Below are 18,896 nucleotides of genomic sequence, written 5' to 3' on the forward strand. Positions count from 1 at the left end.
CCTTTGGCTTCTGTTTAACGTTTAGTTTTGCTTCCATCGTTGCCAGTGTTTCCTTTCTTTAACAGTTAACGATTTCAATATAGGCTTCTTCTCATGTTTTAGAATATGAATTGAAACAAACACAACGCAGATTATTCTACAAATAAAGAAAATCTCATGGGAAAGATAAAAAAAAGAAGCAGGCTGTAAATGCAACATGTGTCATGCGCCAAAAGTAGCTTCTTCACACCTCGTCACGTTGCGCCCTCAGACGTGTAACTGAGAATCTGAAAAGTCTGACATGCGTTTGCATTCAAGCCCCATGTGGCGTGAAACCAAACCTCAACATGAGGACAGCTGTTCCGTGAAGGCCTCCGAGGTTGGTCAGTGACCCTAGCGTTCCACACCACACGATGCTGCCAACATGGCACCGCGGGGATGGGACAGGTAAGGGATAAAACCGGGGAGAGGGCTTAAGGAGGGGTTGAGTTATAGAAATGATACCCCAGGTTTTGAACGTCGCATATGTAGCTGTGTTAAGGGCATTGTCTGAAGATGTTACATGTGTATTCTGGTCATCGTGCTCTATCACATGAGGACACCATAAAACAGATTGAAGTTTGACGTTTTGAGGTGGCATGACGTGAAAAAGAAATTGAAGGGGTGTTATTAGCCGGGCAACAACAACAAAAAGAGGCACTGTAAAGTGAATGTATCAGTATGACAGGACCAGACTGCTGCTGCTGCTGTAGTCTGAGCCACAGAAGGTAGTTCATTTCTGCGCAGGAAAACGCCTTAAACTGATGTGCGTAATGGAAATGTTCTGGACTCTCCTCCATGTTCCAACAGCATCCTCCTCACCAGCAGAGTTTCTCTCCCCCCCCTCTACCTCCTCTCCGCCTCCTGCTCTCTGTGAAGCCTGGGAAGAATGTCCGTCTCAGTTTTTGGGGGGTCTGGACAAGGGGACGTCGCGTTGAGGGGGCTCTAACCCGGTCACAACGCGGGGAAGTTGCGCACGGTGTTGCTGCGTTGCCATGGGGCTTTGTGAAACCTATTGACTGCGATAGGGTCCCTGCTTTTCTTCGGAGTCTGTCTTTGTTGAAGGAGGAGGAGGAAGAAACCCCTATTACTTTTTTCTTTTTTTTTTTTTTCCAAGTCTCGCAGAGGGCGCGTGAGGAGGCAAGAGGAGGAGGAGGAGGAGGAGGAAGAAGAGGAGGGCAGCCGAAAGGAGCAGCAGCATCCAGGGGAGGAGGAGGAGGAGGAGGAGAAGCGGAGGTGCTCTGGTAAAGACCAACAGCAAAGCGAAGCGGCTCTTTAACGCTTTAACAGCTGTACTTCCATCTCTTCCTGTCGGCGGTGGACGCGAGTCAACTTTGGCGAGCGGGTCTGCGGCAGGAGTTGCACCTGCGGGGTGAGTTTGCGGCACTCTCTACCTTCGCAGCCTTCTCCTTCGCGGAGAGTTGGTCATATTTTTTTTATTATCAGTTATTAGCATTTAAATGTCGCTGCTTTGAACGCGGAGCCGTTTGGGACCCCCGTTAGGGCAGGCTGGAAGCACCTGCGCTAGACTGGCAGGTGTTTGAAAATGTCGGCTATATTCTTTTTTTAATACAAGTCTGAGGAAATGTTTGCGCTCTTTTTTTATAATGTTTTCTTGAACTGAATAATAGACGTGTCATTATTAGCGGGGAAGCTAGGTTAAGGTTTCTTATATATATATTTACATTAATAAAATAGCAATAAAACGCTCACGCTGACTTTGAATTTTATTTACATTTTTTTTGGGGAAAGAATATACATTTCAGGCATATTAATTGATATTGTATTGTTTATTTTGATTACAACCTGTTATATTACCTATAGTAGTGACGGGAATTGCGTCTCTTTCCCGAGATTCAGATAATTTGGCTCAGCTCGCCTAAAAAAAGAGCCGGTTCTTTCCGCTCTCCCTGTTTCTTGACAGAGATAAGACTATCTGCCTTTATTCAGTGCTCTGTCGTATTTATTCCAGGGTTGCATGCAATCAAATTTCTGCGTGAACAATATTACTAAAAGAGAAAAAAATAAATAAAATGGCATCTAGAGCTTGTTCCCAAATTAGGTTTGGTAGCCGACTTGGGGTTGCAAATAAAGACGAATAAGTTCCTGGGATCCTCTTCTGAAATCAAGCAAAATAACCAAAGAATAATAATATTAAACATAGTAATGTCGTTACTGTCAGAAGAGTGAAAACAGTAAGTGAAAGTGATAAATGAAATTGAGATGGCTGTTTATATTGTCATTCCACCCCTGGTTAATTGACTTAGTTGAATGTTTCTGTTCTCAGGCCATTCTCGGAGTCATTTACCTCTTCAACTGTATCTTTGTGGGTTGGAAGATGAAACGTTTAGAAGCAAATAGTAGATTGTAAACATGATATATTGTTGTCCCTGATATGGATCTGTGTTATTTAAGGCACCAATACCAGGTCCCTGCCCTCTTTTTTATTGAAGTTAAGAAAATCAATTTCATGACTATGTTTAACAGTACAGTAAAATAGCACAAGACGTTATCAGTAGTAGACTTCACTCGTCAATCAAGTTTCTTTCCTGAGAGTGAGGGACATGTCCCAACTGGGGTTTCTGCAAGTTAGTCTCACTGTGGTGCTCTAACATGGGTTAACTAGTGCCAGGCTTATGATTAGTGCTGGATATTGTTAAGAACCTCACAATTTAAATTGATTTTAATTCTTTAAGCGGTTCAGAAAATGGATGGATGGAGGGTCTTTGTGATTTGATTCAATATGGATTTAATTGCTTCAATATTTTCAATATAATTTGGGATTAAGCAAAATGAATGAAAAAGCCTGGGAAGATTATGTCTTGCTTTGCCTGCGTGTTATGGGTATCTGTGTGCATTCTGAGCCGGTGCCTGCCTCATCAAAAATGTCATTAAGTACATACATAATACACATAATGACTGAAGATTCTTGATTCTTCTTGGAAGCTCACAATACATTAGAGTACCTGTTGATAATTGTTTAGATGTTGATTTACTTTCCTGCCCATGTGAACAACCATGGCATACAGTAATTTAACGTTGCATACATTCATACTTTTGAGCAATAAAATATCAGACATTAGAGCAGTAGCACAACAATATTTGAGCGTGTGCAACATCTTTTTCAAAACCTTTGTTTTTCACAACACCGGTTCTATTTGAAGACGGCAATGTTCTCCTTCATCGTCTGTGAATGAACAGAGGTTGGCAATGTCCAAGTCAAGTTTCTTTGTATAACACATTTCAGCGGTTCAAAGTGCTTTACATCATGAAAACATGAAAACATCATACAGAGATAAAAAAAAAAGTCACTGGTTGTAAGACAGCAAACATTAAATTGCATCAGGTGAAAACATTGATACACATGTTTCTGTTATTATGAGTCGAAAGCAACTCTAAACATATGGGTTTTCAGTCTTGATTTAAAGGAACTCAGTGTTTCGGCTGATTTGCAGTTTTCTGGGGGTTTGTTCCAGATTTGTGGAGCATAGGAACAAAATGTTGCTTCTCCATGTTTGGTTCTGTTTCTGGGTTTGCAGAGTAGACCAGAACCAGAAGATCTCAGTGGTCTGGAGGTTGATACAGCAACAGCAGGTCCTTGATGCATTTTGGTGCTAAGCCATTCAATGAATTATAAACTAGCAGAAATATTTTAAAGTCTATTCTCTGAGCTACAGGGAGCCAGTGTAAAGACTTAAGTGGGGTGATGTGCTCCATCTTCCTGGTTTTAGTGAGAACGTGAGCAGCAGCGTTCTGGATCAGCTGCAGTTGTCTGATTGATTTTTTTGGGTAAACCTGTGAAGACACCATTGCAGTAATCAATGCTACTAAAGATAAACGCATGGATGACTTTCCAAAGTAAGGCTCTGTCAACTTGTGTATGTTTTGGATCCAAAGGTTTGTTACAGAGCCTCTACATGATGTTGGCTTAGGTTGTGCAAGTCAATTTATTACAGCACTTTAGTACTGTCTAGCACAGGTTACACAAGACCTTACTTTTGTTCATTTCCAGTGTTCCGGATTTAAACATGAACTCAAATAATCTTAAAATGTCGGCTTTTAAAGTCAACGGTGCTGGCTTTACCTTGCTGCCCCGTGTTTCGGTCACCATGGCTTGCTTTTGGCTTCGCACAGAGCGGCTTCCATCCATAAAGCGCAACTCTTCCAGAAGTGTAGCTCAACGCGGTGCAAATCCACTGGCCAAAGAATCTGATGGATTCCCTAAGAATTCTTGTGTAACCTGTGCTAGCCTATAATGCACAGCCTATAATGCCATTCTGAAAGCCGTGAACTTGAAAATAGACTGTGGTCGCTGAAGGTTGGCTGTGCAACATGAAACCTCACAATCTGATGGCAATGCTGCATTCAAAATCTCAGATGGTACACCTCAACAGTTAGCAGGAGTTAGGATTCATCAGTACAGAATATTTCAAAAAGCCTTGATTGGAGTCGGGTCTGATGGTTTGATTGATGTTAGAACATGCCTAATATCTGAAATATGTAGTGTGGCATCTATTAATTCATACGCATGTTGTTTGTGTGTCTATACAGATATAATCGGCAAGGTTCACCTTGCTGGTTATACACTACCTATAATATTATGACCAAGTTTGGTTATTTAATGCACAGTCACGCAGAAAGAATACAAGATCCCAAACAATTCTACCATATGTAATAATTTATTTTAATTGCATCTTACACCATCTTAAATAAAAATGAGTGTGAATGCATCAAATTTCATTTCATAAGATGGTTGGGCCACATCATCTATTTCTGTTTTTGGCTTTCACATACAGTTGAAACCAGACGTTTACATCCACTAATTATTAAAAAAAGACCAGCTTTTTTCTCACTGTCTGACATGAAATGTGAATAAACCTTTCCTGTCTTAGGTCTGTTAGGATTACCAAAATAATTTCTATTTTCTAAATGCCAGAATAATGAGAGCAATCCATTTTTAGACATTGTTTCATTACTTTCTTGAAGGTCAGAAGTTCACATGCATTTTGTTAATATTTGGTACCCTTGCCTTTAAACTGTATGGCTTGGGTCAAATGTTTTGGATATCCCTCCACAAGCTTCTCACAAACGTTGGCAGGAACTTTGGCCCATTCCTCCTGACAGAACTGGTGGAACTGAGTTAAGTGTGTAGGCCGCCTTGCTCGCACACACCTTTTCAGCTCTGCCCATAAGTTTTCAATAGAAATGAGATCAGGGTTTGTGAATTGCTCCAAAACATTGACTTTGTTATCCTTAAGCCACTCTGTAACCAGATAGTCTGTATGCTTCGAGTCAATGTCCATTTGGAAGACCCATTTATGCCCAAACTTGAGATGTTGCTTCAGAATTTCCACATATTGTTCTTTTCTCATAATTCTCATCTATTGTGTGAAGTGCACCAGCCCCTCCTGCAGCAAAACCACCCTACAACATGATGCTGCCATCCCCCGTATTTCACAGATGGGATGTTGTTTTAAGGCTTAAAAGCTTCACCCTTCTTCCTTAAAATGTAACAATGGTCATTATGGCTAAATAATTAAATTTTAGTTTCTTTAGACCAAAGCACAAATCTCCAAAAATGAATTTCCTTGTCTCTGTTTGCATTTACAAACTGCAATCTGGCTTTTATGTGTTTCTTTTGGAGTAATGACTTCTTCCTGGATGAGTAGCCTTTCAACCCATACTGGTACAGAACTCGTTTCAGGCAGCTTCTTCACAAGGTTTTTTGCTTCTTTTCTTGGGTTGGTATGCACACTTCAGACCTAAAACAGGAAAATAGTGTAGAGATTTAATGTCTGAACATGAGGGGAAAGAAAACTTCTGTCTTTTTATATAGTGTATGTAAACTTCTGGTTTCAGCTGTAGAGTTGACTGTATCTGTCACCCTGCCACTGGCTGCAGTGTGATGCTATGGTGCAAGGTTCTCTCGTACTCCAGCAGTCTGTTTTAACCTGATGATGTGGTCCTTACTTTTTGATGGAATCTTTGCTTTGTTTAAGAGGTGTGGTAAAAATCTAGTCATGTCTGCACAATAAATATCCATTAAATGAAATAAATGAAAGCAGATGGCTCTTGGGCAGAAGAGAGGTCAATTTGATTCATCTAAGCGGGCTGGTAAAGTGTCGGTTTGGCCATTGCTTGTATTTGACAACTGAACAGCACTGACCCACAGTGAGACATGTGTGAAAAATAAGTGTTGCTTTAGAGCAGCCTGGGATGGGAGATTGTGGAGGGATTCCCTGCTTGTGGCTGTTCTGCACTGGTTAGTGGTGTGCAGGTTATGCACAGGCTGATAGGCGATTTCAGCAAATTAGCCGTCGTGCCGTGAAATCATCACAAATTTCACAGCTCAGTAGAACCAGCCTTAAAAGTCAAAATATGTTTACAGAAAAAAAACATGTTTCCATAAATTAATTACCTCAGCTTTCCTGAATCTCTCCGCACACTTGAGGAAACGGCTCCTGATTACAGGCGTCAACGACGGAGCGCAAACACGCGCGGCGAAAGATTACGATGATTGATGAGAGTTAAATCTGTGCCATTAGAATCGCATTAGAGCGACATTTAAATCTGAGGGCTGCCGGTGGTTATCAGCGGCATCTGGAACTGAGGGGGTGTGGATGGAAACCCTGTTGGTTGCTTGCGATGGGCTTGTTGCGTCCAAGTAGCAATCCCCCCACCATCTCTCACGCGGTCGACGTAGAGATTCCCTCGTTATGAATATTTACAGGGGATGTAAAGGCGATGCAGATTTTAGTGTTTTGTTTCCTCCCCGCTGTGTTTTGGTGCCTCCGTGTAGACGACTGCCTTTGAGGGAATCCCAGGAAACAGAGATGCTCTGTAGTTTACTCCTAATTTGGTGTTTGGATTCTCTTTGATGCTTTTTTTTTTTTTTTTTTTGTATTTGGATTGTTTCAAAAAAAGCTCTCAACTTGGCCTATATCGTCACGGAAAAACAAGGGAAAGTGGATTCTTTCCTGGTAAACATGCCACTGACAGAAGTCTTCTGAAACTGGTGATTTGGGTTCCTGATGATGTTAAACACAAAGACCATGTGAAGTGGAGTACTTCTAATCGTCTTCTCGTCATGCTGTGGCCCATTTCTCCCAGCGGGGTGTGCCCATCGCACAAAGGTCCTCCAGTGTTCATAGCCACAATTATCGCCCATCAGGTAAGAAGAGGACGCCTAAATTTAATTTCCAGGCCAAAGACAACAGCCTCTAATAGCACTTGTCATCACACGTGGTCCCCTGCCTCCCCCCCTCTCTGTATTCAGGCCAGTGGCGCTTTGTGTCCAGAAGTAGGTCGAATGCTTCTCACCAAACACATTTGAACCCGAGCCAGTAATCGGACAAGCGATGTGTCGACCATCTCCCAGCCGGTCCATGTCAGGCAGCGCCGCCGCGCCACTTAATATGCAGCTCCGACCTGCCGCATTTCACGGACCCCCTTTTCCATCCCTTTTAATCATCCGTTTAATCGCTTGGATTTGAAAACGGCAGCGAACAGAACATCCGTTGTGGCCCGCACGCAGATGCGCAGATTCAGCTGGCTGTGAGTTCAAGATAAGCGTCTGCTTATGTGGGCGTGGAGGGTAGGGGGCACCCAGACTTCCACCTGGAACCACATGGAGAGGTTTTAAGGAGGATAAGATGCAAAATTGGCAGTCCCTGTAGAAACCGTAGGAGTTCTGAAGATCGTCTGTTCCAAATAAAACCTTAAAGGTGGTGCGCATGAGTACCTGAGTCATTTCTTCAAACCAAGGGTCCCCAAGTCTAGCCCAGTAGAGCTGCGGTCCTGCAGCGTTTAGAGTTATCCCTCCTCCAACACGCCTGAACCAGTAGGGTGGGTCTTCACCAGGAGGAAGCAATTCAGCCATTTAATTCAACTGTATTTATTTCAGCTGTGAGCGGGGATGCATCTGGATGTTTCTGTTCCACTGCTGAATCAGTACTGCTGAATACAATCCAGATTTTTATTTATTAACTATGTGGAAAACTATGTAATATTCCATTGATGACCTGTTGGAAAGGAAACCTCCACCCCAGTCTTAAGTCTTTTGTGGTCTCTACCAGGTTTTTCTTATGCTTTATGGTAGGGATGGTTTGTTCAGGGTGACGCTCAGTGATAGTTTTCTGCCATAGATAGTGTTTTGCATACATTTTAATAATGCTCTCGGCTTGGCATCACACCTTTTTCCTTGTTTGCCATTTCCCACAGATGCCATAACAACCTAACCTGACGCCGCCAGATAGATTTGCTTCGCATATCCATCTGGAAACCTTCCATTGAAGTAATTTTGGGAAGGGGCGAAAATACTGGTTAGCTGATTGGCCTATGTTGGTGATAGACGGGCCAAATAAACCAATCAGATCAACGAAGCATATGACGTACTCGTCAACATGCTTCGTCGAAGCATGTTGACGACGACGAAAACACAACCACAAGCCAAGCTACTCTTGCTGCTGCAGGTAAAGGTTCGTTAGCTCAGCAAAGAAATACTCTGTAATTCCGATAAAACTTGCTCGATAGCCACGCTAACGCTAATTTCATCGGCTGAAGCCGCCATGTTCTTTAGACTGAACTGTCGATCTTCTCATTGCGTCACACTTCAACCCGCCTCAAAGCCAACGCTGATTGGACGTTCGTTTGGTGAACGGCTCCAAATTTTCTTTAACGGAGAGTAGCCAGACTGATCTGCGAGTGAAACCTTGAAAGCTCGCGAGATCAGGATGGTCTCACGAGGCTAATAACAACCATCTAAGGACTTCAAAGAACAGCTGGATGTATCTTGAGACTGACTTATATACAAGTCGACTCCGTTTAAAGACTAGGTCGCCGATGGAGGCAGTTTGATGCGTCACACCTTATTTAGGGGTAGCACAGTAAAGAGGGCTGCATACCAACACACAGCACACTTTTCAGATCTATCATTTTCCTTCTACTTTCCAGTCATGCTCTACTTTATAGTAGTTATATTCTATATTTTTTGTGGTTTAAATGTAACAAAATGTAGAAGGAGTTCAAGGGGGGGGGGGGTGTGAACGTATTCGCCGGGCACCGTATCTGCACTCGTTCAGGTGTATGTTTGCCTTGCGGCGTCGGCGTTTAAGCCGGTGGCATGTGTGCGCTCTCTTCACCGTCCCGGTGGCAGCATGAGGGGCTTGGGAGTGAGGAGCAGATAGAAGCGGAGCGCTGTTTCTTTGTAGCCACAGGCAGCACAGGCAGAGCTGATCTGGAACAGAGCAGGCTGAAAGATGTGTGTGTGTGTGTGTGTGTGTGTGTGTGTGTGTGTGTGTGTGTGAAGGCCGAGGCTCTACTCCTCTGCAGAATCGAGCCAAGGGAAAAGAAAAAAAAAAAAAAAACACAGTCTGGTTTAATATTTGAAGTGTTTGCTGCTCTGGCACGTAACATATACTTCTCTTATCAGCTGCAGAAATGTAATTTCAGGTAAGAATCCAGCCTGTTGAATGAAATCTGCAGTATCAGATAGCTATTAGAGATTAGCGAACCCAGTCTGCCAGTGGTGAGCGTTACTGAGCTGCACTATCAGACTAATTGTCTATCTAAGCAGCCCTGTTATCCCCTCCACCAGGAGAGTGGTGCTGCTGCTGCCTATGAGGGAGCTCAAGCTCGAAGGGGAGGCAAGGAACGTCTTGAAGGTGCAGTGCCTAGCAATTGCCCGGGCCCTAATTGATGTTCAGCTCAGGCTCCGGCGGTAGAAGCAATTACAACAAGGACTCGTGCTCCTTGCGCTGCAGGCAGGAGTCGGGGGCGCGCCGCACCTCAGCCGCACTGGAGAACCTCCTCTTTCATGTTTGTCAGCGATGACAGGAAGGGGCGCCATTCCAGACAGTGTGTTCTGGAAATGTGTTTGGTTACATGAAATATTCATTCCGTTGCCTACTTTCTGGTGGTATACGCACATTAATTCACTAGACATTTTTATTTTTATTTTTTTTATCAGACCTGTGACTGTTTCAGAGAGGATGCAATTGCTTCCACCTCAGAGGGACATTGGAGAAGAAGTGCTGATAATGAGAATCAAGGTTTATGTCTTATTTAACAGGTCAGTGCATCAACAGGGCAAAATGGGGCCGACGTGATCAATGGCCTGGAGGGGGTGTGCACGGACAATTAATCTGGAAAGTTGAGACAGAAGGACGAACCTGTGGTGTGGTCAATGTTATCTGGTGTGCTCGTAGCTTCTTTTGCCGGCACAGGGGAATAAGAAGTCAGGAGCCAGAACTGACGGGGGGTTATGTATGCAGCTCTGCATGCCTCAGGGTGTACTTCTGCCTGTCATTGTTCTCCGTTTCTGCTATCAGACGCTATTTTCTTGGAGGTGGAACATTTTGCCTTAACTGATGGCCATTTTCTGCCAACTCTGCAGCTTAGAATTAGAGATCCCCAGAACAATCAGCTAGAGAAAATGCCAGTTTGCATGAGGATTGGTAGGTCAGGTGCCACAAAATTTTTGTTTGCTAATAATTTCATGCCCAGAATGATTACCCCTATTATATTTAGTCTGCACTGCAAAAAGGGAACTAAAAGTAAGAAAATCTTCTTTAAATGTAAGTATGTGTCTTTGATTTGAGCAGGGAAATAACATTATGCAACAATGCAACAAGTATTCTGACCCCTAGATTAAGATGATTAAGATTTACTGCACTTCAAGTAAAATGATAGAGATCATTTGTTCCTATTTTAGATGGAAAAATCTCATTCCATTAAACTTGCCTGCTCAAATCAAGGACAAATACACTCATTTCAATGATATTTTACTTACTTTTAGTTCCCATTTTGAAGTGTATCAAGGTGCGTATGCTCTTTCTGAATTTATTAAAATCAGATGAAAGTTAGAAAACAGGCTCAGATTCTTTACTGGGAATAGTCTTGTAATTCCTTTATTTCATCCTATTCAAAACTACTACCTTTATCAAAAAAAACTTCTACAAGATTTTTTTTTTTCTTTTATTGATGGTGCTCCCCTAAAAAAATTCAAACTGGTCAAAATGAACATCAGTTAGGAAAAGTCACTTCATGTCCCTATTTGGTTATTGTGTTTATTGCTTTGTGTCTAAATGTCTCGACGCTAAAAAGTCCAAATGAAAAACAAAGGAAGTGTCTTGTTATGATTATGTCCTGGTAACTGTGTGCCACTTGTTGTTTTACAATCCTAGCCTCCAGGCCGCCGGGGAACACGCTTTTCCTAAGCATTTCCCTCCTTCGTGGCATTTACTGCAGAGGCTGCGATATGCGCTGTTATTCTGCCCCATCTGGCTTTGAAATTGTCGTCTTTATGTTTAATTAATCAACTGAGATTATCCTCACATGAAAACCATAAGCAATAATGAGGGCCAATAAAGGGGAAGTTTTATGAGAGGAACTGTAATCCCACGATGCATTGCTGTCAGCTCCAAACTCATTTTCCAAACTGGCTGTCCTGGTTTTGGCTAGTCAGCGTAGAAGCGTAATACCTCTATCGGACTATTATACATATCCTGTGATATCCCTCTTCATATAATAAAGCCTCAGTGAAAAGGGCAACGCAAGCATAAGCAACAACAAACATGACAGTTATGCCTTAAAGAGGAAGGAGTTATTGCCCTTAAGCCACTGGGAAACATCAGTGATTTCCATTTCTGTTGGAGGCTCAATTTGGAATAACTCATGCAAACAGAGGTGAAACGAACAAAGAACAGGAATAAAAGTGACAAATGTAGAGAATGGAACGGAGGCGCGTGGTATCACCGGCTTTGTGTCCAATGAAGGGCATTGTGCGTGGCTGCATGGATAAGGTTACTGGAGGACCCTTGGGAGATCAAAGTGAAGGGCGCCAAGAGGACAGTTTTGACAGGCAGGGGACACAGAGGACATGGCTGTGAAGAAATGAAACACGCTCAGGCCCTGCGGAGCTGGGATGTTTGCCAGTATATGTGTCAAATTTGCTTTTTTTTTTGTTTTTGCAATGCAGCAACATTCCCACTTTGTTGTTATTTCAATAAATGGTCCAGAAAAAATCCAGGATGTTCACGCTGAAATGAAGCTCGGCAGCGAATGCCCCCCCACCCCACTAGAGAGACTCAGATCAACAAAAACTGCAGTGATGCCGACTTCAGTCAATTTGATTGGCTTTTCAACAAGCATGCGTTTTGTTCTGAGTAGTTTTTCTACCATGTACCTGTAACCGGAAGAAGTTTGTTAATCAGTCTTGGTCAGAGCAGAGTCCAAGGTCAAGGTAGTTTTACCATCTTCAATCAACTGTCATCCTAAAAATGTTCCACCTTCTCCACAGACACCCACTTAAAAAAAAATTTAATAAAATCCAAGCTAGTTCTTTAATACTAGGCTTTTTAGTTGAACATGACCAGGGATGTTCCAATATGTTGGATTTTCTAACTGAGAAAGTTGGAGCAACTTTTCCAGCCTTGGTCTCAAAGTCCAGCATGGCTGCCTCGTGCATAAGAAGTGGCGATAGTTGCAGTTATAAACTGTGCTGTCAGACTCAGTTTGTCTCACTAATTTAGACTAGCTTGCTGTCCTACTTCTATAATTGAACATAGCGCTGGGGTATTTGTATTGGCAAAATACGGGGCAGTGCAGTATCAGCTTCAATGCCAACTCATGTGTGACATTATTCACAGCTCACAATACCAAATCCTGGGGCACGTTTCAGCATAGTCCTTATTTTCTGACGTTATAGAGGAGCGGGGAAGTGTAAGGCATTGTCTTACTCATAAAGTGCTTATCTTTTGTTCTGAAATATAGCTGTTTATATTGCCTGCTGCTTTTGCTAAAAGTAACAGTAGTCTCTGATAAAAGTGGTACTCCTATTTTAAAATTGTCCTTAATCATCTCAATAATCCAGATAGAAATAAATGAGTCATCTGGACGGGTTCTTCTTTGTTGAAACGCTTTGCTTCCTCTCCCAGAGACTTCTTCAGTTTGGGAGATTCAGGTGAAATTCTTATGAGCAGTAGCTCGACACAGTGGATCAACAAGTTTAACGGTGACAATCACAACTGGTTGCTCACATGCAAAACAGGACCGTCAGCCTAAAGACCGACCTTTAGTACTCTGATGGCTTTTCATAGTTTGCCCGAGGGCTGAGTCATGCTTGCAATAACCGCATTGTAAGACAATTGAAACTGGACTCATCCAACTCGGTTTCTCTTCATAAAGAAGACCCTTCTAGACCTCCTTTTCAAACCAACGTTCCTCTCTATCCAGGATGAGAACATCTTCATTCCCAAGAGAGTGACCACTGGCCAGCAGATGAGTGTAAACTGAATAAAAATAAAAAATAAATCAATTGTGAATTTGGGTGTCTAACTTTGTTAATATTGCATTAGAAAGTATAAGCACAGCTATAAATGGGTTGCAGTTTTCTTGACAACTTCCCTATACCCCCTTAGACTGATTTAAATGCATATTCTGTGGCCTTTCAGAGAGGATAAAACAGAAAGCATACCCCAGTTAAAATATTGGGGTATTTTGTATTTAAATTGTGTAACACTTGGTGGAAAAGCAGCAGATTTAACATAAGTCTAAATGAATCTCAGAGAAGGTAATACCAATATAATAAAAAGTAATAATATTTAGTTCAACGACAGGACATGATCACATTATTTCAAATCATGTTGAACTACAGACGCACCAATCGCAATTTATTTGACCAATTTCCCAATCCATGACTTATTTAAAACTTTGACATTCTGGCCAATTTTAATCAGTCTTTTAGAAAGGTAATAGACGAAAAACAAAACCGATCAAAGTTGGTTTAGCATCCCGTTTTAGCAGTTTGCATGGCTAGCATAACAGTTGTGTGCTTTCCCTGAAGTACATTCAAATATTTTCATTAGACCATAGGTTTAAACTGTGTTGCCTTTCCCAAATAAATGTATGATAACAAAATAGCTCCACAATATATTGGATAGCCATATCAGAACCACCAAGGACTGCTTGAATGCAATGTATGCTAAAATACTACAAATTAAGTGTCATTAATTCATACATTGTATATTGAATAGTTGGAGTCTATTAACTGGATAGTCTAAAACTGCCCTTATTGCCCACACCTGAGCTATGGTTTCAGTGGCAGAGATGCTAAGACTCATGGAATGAAGTTGGGGACATTATGTAATCATGAATAAGCAGAGTCATACAAATGTGTGTCAATCGTAAGAAAGATTCCCAGCAGTAGCATCACAATTATGTATTTTATTAATGCTGTGCAGCTCTATTTTGGAGAGTTTCTATCTGTGTTTCTATGAGAATATAGATTCTTACATTAACTCTAAAATCCCCAAAATTCTGCCAACGTTTCCAAACCCAGACTCTTTCTTCCGTGACATACAGGATTGAAGCCGAAATGAACTAAACCGTGCGAATCTTGATGTATTACATTCAGCCTTGCTGTTATCTACTGATGCCCTTGTTGTTGTTTGAGTAGAAGCCTGAAGCAGCCATGCCTCAGCAGAAGCAGTTTCCCGTTTTAAATAGCTTCTTAAACCTCCTGTGCCTCCTCTGACTCTGTTTACTTTATTGATAAAGAAAACAGCTAAGTGTGGTCTTCCATCTTCTTTATCAACATCACACCGAAGATTGCTGACCTGTAAGAATTTATATTGTGTTTTTTTTTGTCTTGCCAGTAACCATTCTAAATTGACCCATTACAGCCAACATTGAATTTGTAGTGCAATCTGCTGTTAATATAGACAGAAGTTAAGACATCTCTTTTTTCACATGTTGTATCCTTTCAGGTATACCATATAGAGAGATGCTGGCGGTCAACATGTTCCAGGGCAGTTTTACTCTACAAAAAGGATATCTTACAACAAAATACTAACTGACTGATTCAGTGTATTCATTAAATTCCCCATCCAGCATCAAAGTAGGCAGGCCACTTTGCTGGAATAGTAACCTGTTTGCATTCTTTGATCAAGTCCAGTCATAGTTTTAAATGACTGAGCATCAGGGGATCATTTTCTTACAGTCAGAAGAAAAAAACATGTAAATGTAAATTTGTGTAAAAGTAAATTGTTATCATGCTGATCTGTAGTCTATGCTATCGATGAGATCATCTCCTGAGTGCTGTATGAGTCTGTCTGGATGTAGGTGAGGAAAATGAATGTATGTGACTGGGAATGTCATAATGGCAGTTCCGCGTTCCCCCGGGACCTCATTATGTTTGTCGGGGCCCGTTGGGTTCTGGAATTGGACTGTTGGGAGCTTGTTCTCCTCCATGTATGTTGATGTGGTGAGAACATATGAGCCCAGTGTCTGCTGTGCATATAAAGAGGCTGTTTACAGGCCCATTGAGTCTCAGAGTCAAGCACAGAGAGCAGATCAAACATGATTAGAACCCTGAAACAAAAGAGGGGGAGTTGAGTGGTCAATTTGTTAAGTGGGCTAACACATGGGCAGAGAGAATAATGTAATCTGTATGCTTTATGTTGCAGCACGACACAATAGCGTCAATTGGGTTGATCCACAGGAAAAATGTACACACAACAAATAAATTAAAACTTTTACCCAAAAAATGCATTAAATAAGACTAAGACTAAGAAAGTAGGGAACATCAGCCCAGTTCTGAAGTCCTTACACTGGCTCCCTGTATCTCAGAGAATACTCTTTAAAATACTACTGTTAGTCTATAAATCACTGAATGGCTTAGCACCTAAATACATCACAGACTTGTTATCAGTGTATCAACCCTCAGACCACTCAGATCGTCTGGGTCAAATCTACTCTGCATACCCAGAACCAGAACCAAACATGGAGAAGCAGCGTTTAGTTATTTTGCTTCACTTATCTGGAACAAACTTCCAGAAGGCTGTAAAAGTGCTGAATCCCTGAGTTCCTTTAAATCAAGGTTAAACACCTATTTGTTTAGAATTGCCTCCAAATGTTAATATTAAAATTTTTTGTCCAACTTTTCTCATATCTTGACCTGCTGCTACTATTCCAATGCAAAGTTTTCCTTCATTTGTTCTATACACACGCACAGCACTTTTAATTGGCTTGTTAGTGAAATGTGCTTTACAAGTAAACTTGACTTGCCTTGCCTCAATTAGATCACAAATATATACCTTTGAACTGGTATTGTACCATCCATCCATCCATCCATCCATCCATCCATCCATCCATCCATCATCTATACACCCTTCTGCTGTCTCCATCTTGTATTTTTCAAAGCATCTCTTATCAGAACTTCTCTTCTCAGCAGTTTTGAAAGTTATTGGTTTCTGAAAGTCTTTGCAGTTGTCCTTTAGGGTCCTCCACAGTAAGCCAGATCTCAGCGTGTCTATTTCTTAATGTTCCCACCCCCAGACACAGCAAATGTTGAGTAAAAGAATCTTGCCAAGCTGGTGCGGATCCAAATTCATTCATCAGCTTGAGGGGAGCTCCCATCGCCATTTTTTTTTTTCTTAATTTACAAGCATGACCCAGAAAACACCAGCTATGAACCACAGACCTTCTTGACCTCATTATTTTCACAACTCCACATTCATGTTGGAATGAGTTCAAGGCTTCTTGTTTTTATGTCTCTACACTAAATTGCAGAAATACCTCACCGTGGAACTTTTAAATGGTTTACAGTGGAATTTTAACAAGACTGGGAGGGTATAACGGCAGTGAAATTAACCAGTTACAGGGCGGGATTTTTGTGCATGGAACCGCAGGTGTGTTTGGGGGCACAGAGAATAGCTTGGCGCTAAATTACTTAACAATTTAGTCACTAATGGACTCATTTAGAGACACAGCAGGTCAGTGGTAAGAATGTGAGTTTAATTGCTGAAGCTAATCAGTCTCACGTAGACTTAGCTAAACACAGCTACAGTACCAGAGTGAAGTTCTCACCGGGAAACTCCAACCAGATTAGAATCAATTGTAAAAAGATTTATTATCAGACAACACGGGTTAATGTCCTTTTAGTTTTCCTCCAAGTATAATGCAGCAAATATAAAGTATTCACACCCCTGTAGCTTTGCAATTTTTTTCCAACAACAAGCCTCAGTGTATTTTATCGGGGTTTTATGTGAGATCAACACAAACTAGTGCATGACTAGTGCACATGAAAAGGAAGAAAAAAGGATGCATGGCTTTTAAGATGATTTTTGCATTTCTATTCAGCCTCCCTGCATCTGTACTTAGTAGAACCATCTTTAGATACTATTACATTGCTGTCTGGACTCTGACCGAGCCACGTAAACATGTCTTGATCCAGCTGTTCCATTGGAGCTTGAGTTGTACGTTCAGGGGTGTTGTTCTGCTAGAAGGTGAACCTCTGCTCCAGTACCATATTGTTGGCAGCAACATGTCCTTTCCCTGGATAACCCTGCATTTAGTTCTATTCATATTCCCATATCCTCTGACAAGCTGCCCTGACCCTGCTAAGAGAGAAAAAAAGCAACCTCTCAGCATGATGTTGACACCGCCGTGTGTCACAGTGGAAGTAATGTATTCCGGTGATGTGCAGCGTTTGTTTTCTACAACATTTCTTCAATTTTGGGGTCACCTGAAGTGAGCAACTTCTTCCAGATGCATGCTGGGTCCCTCCCCTGTTCCCCTGTAGATCTCTGTACCTCCTCCAGAGTTACCATGGTCCTGTTGGCTGATTCCCTGATCAATGCTCTCCTTGTCCAGCCTGTCAGTGCAGGATTGGACTTTGTCACGCCTACAGTAGTTCAGTAGAGGCTCTGTCTAGGTTTGCAGTTGGGCTCTACTCTTTCTATTTTCATATGGACGGACTCTAACTGCCCTTAAGCCAACAGTGCTTTGTCAGACGTTCAAAGCTGCTACTACTGTTTTATAACCTAACCCTGCTTTTCCAGAGATTTCTCCCTGACCTATTTGCTGTGTTCTTTTATCTTCAAGATGCTTTTCTGGATTTCCTTTTTCAATTAATTCATTTATTATTGTCTTCACATTGTAAAAATGTCCATTTACTATTTTATGTCCCAATAAAATACAGTGTTAATTGTTGTAACATAATGTGATGTAAAACAATCTCAATAATTTTACAAGGCACTATAAGAATATATTTTTTTCCCCCAAATAAAATTTGTGCTGTGAATTTCCTCAAACAACACTTTTAAGATTCCTCTTCATGAAGCGTCTGTGCTTCCTTCTGTTACAGAGGTACCGCTGCAGGCCATTTCCATCACCCATGAACCCATGAGAGAGATAACCGTGTGTTTTTGAGTACAGTGAACTGTGATATATATATATATATATATATATATATATATATATATATATATATATATATATATATATATATTTTTTTTTTTTTTTTTTTTTTACCAGAAACAAAAGACTGACTATCTATATCCTGGTGCAATAAACTGAACAAAAGGCTCGGAATGGAGATAATGGCGACATTTTTGTGTCATAGAGGCAAAACCTGATTAACTACTGCGTGGTAAATTGCTGTGAGGGAAGCTTAAGATACATCAGGAAGGTAGCAGGTTTGTTCAAAATAAATCATGTTGATAGTAACAGAAACATGTACTTTACAGATAGAACAGCACCCTGTAGCTATGTAATTGTTTTGTTTGTCTGCATTCATCAGTGAGGAACCAAGCCCCCCCACCCCCCCTCCCATCAGTTGTTCTCACTCGTATTAGTCCACTGGGGCTGGAGCTCATGTAGAGAAAAACAGAACCATCATCAATCTGGGACAGAAAATGTTCGTCTCCATCAGAGCAACCCTTACATCATTTCGCTGTGAGCGAACCGGCAGTTTGAAGAGGCTTAAAGGCTTAAAGAGGAGGCTTTGGGAAACAAAAGCAGATCAATAGCTGTGATCCTATCGAAATCTAGCTTTGATATCTTGGAAACGCATTGGGCAATCTTTGCAGGGAGTGTCA

At 41.5% G+C, this 18,896-nt stretch overlaps 1 protein-coding gene across 11 annotated transcripts in view; it reads left to right on the forward strand.

Moving 5' to 3' along the window:
- Positions 1-906: 906 nt before the first annotated feature.
- chl1b (cell adhesion molecule L1-like b) overlaps positions 907-18,896 on the forward strand; it is a 106,062-nt gene continuing 88,072 nt past the window's right edge. For 3 of the 11 annotated variants that reach the window (XM_021322594.2, XM_021322608.2, XM_021322603.2), the window contains exon 1: positions 908-1,390. The gene's annotated coding sequence lies outside the window, so the exon portion shown is untranslated. Of the gene's footprint in view, positions 1,391-18,896 lie in introns of all 11 variants that reach the window. The other 8 variants (XM_021322611.2, XM_021322637.2, XM_021322613.2 and 5 more) reach the window with 6 other exon arrangements.

Source organism: Fundulus heteroclitus, chromosome 20, assembly GCF_011125445.2.
Source record: "Fundulus heteroclitus isolate FHET01 chromosome 20, MU-UCD_Fhet_4.1, whole genome shotgun sequence".
NCBI classification, from domain to species: Eukaryota; Metazoa; Chordata; class Actinopteri; order Cyprinodontiformes; family Fundulidae; genus Fundulus; species Fundulus heteroclitus.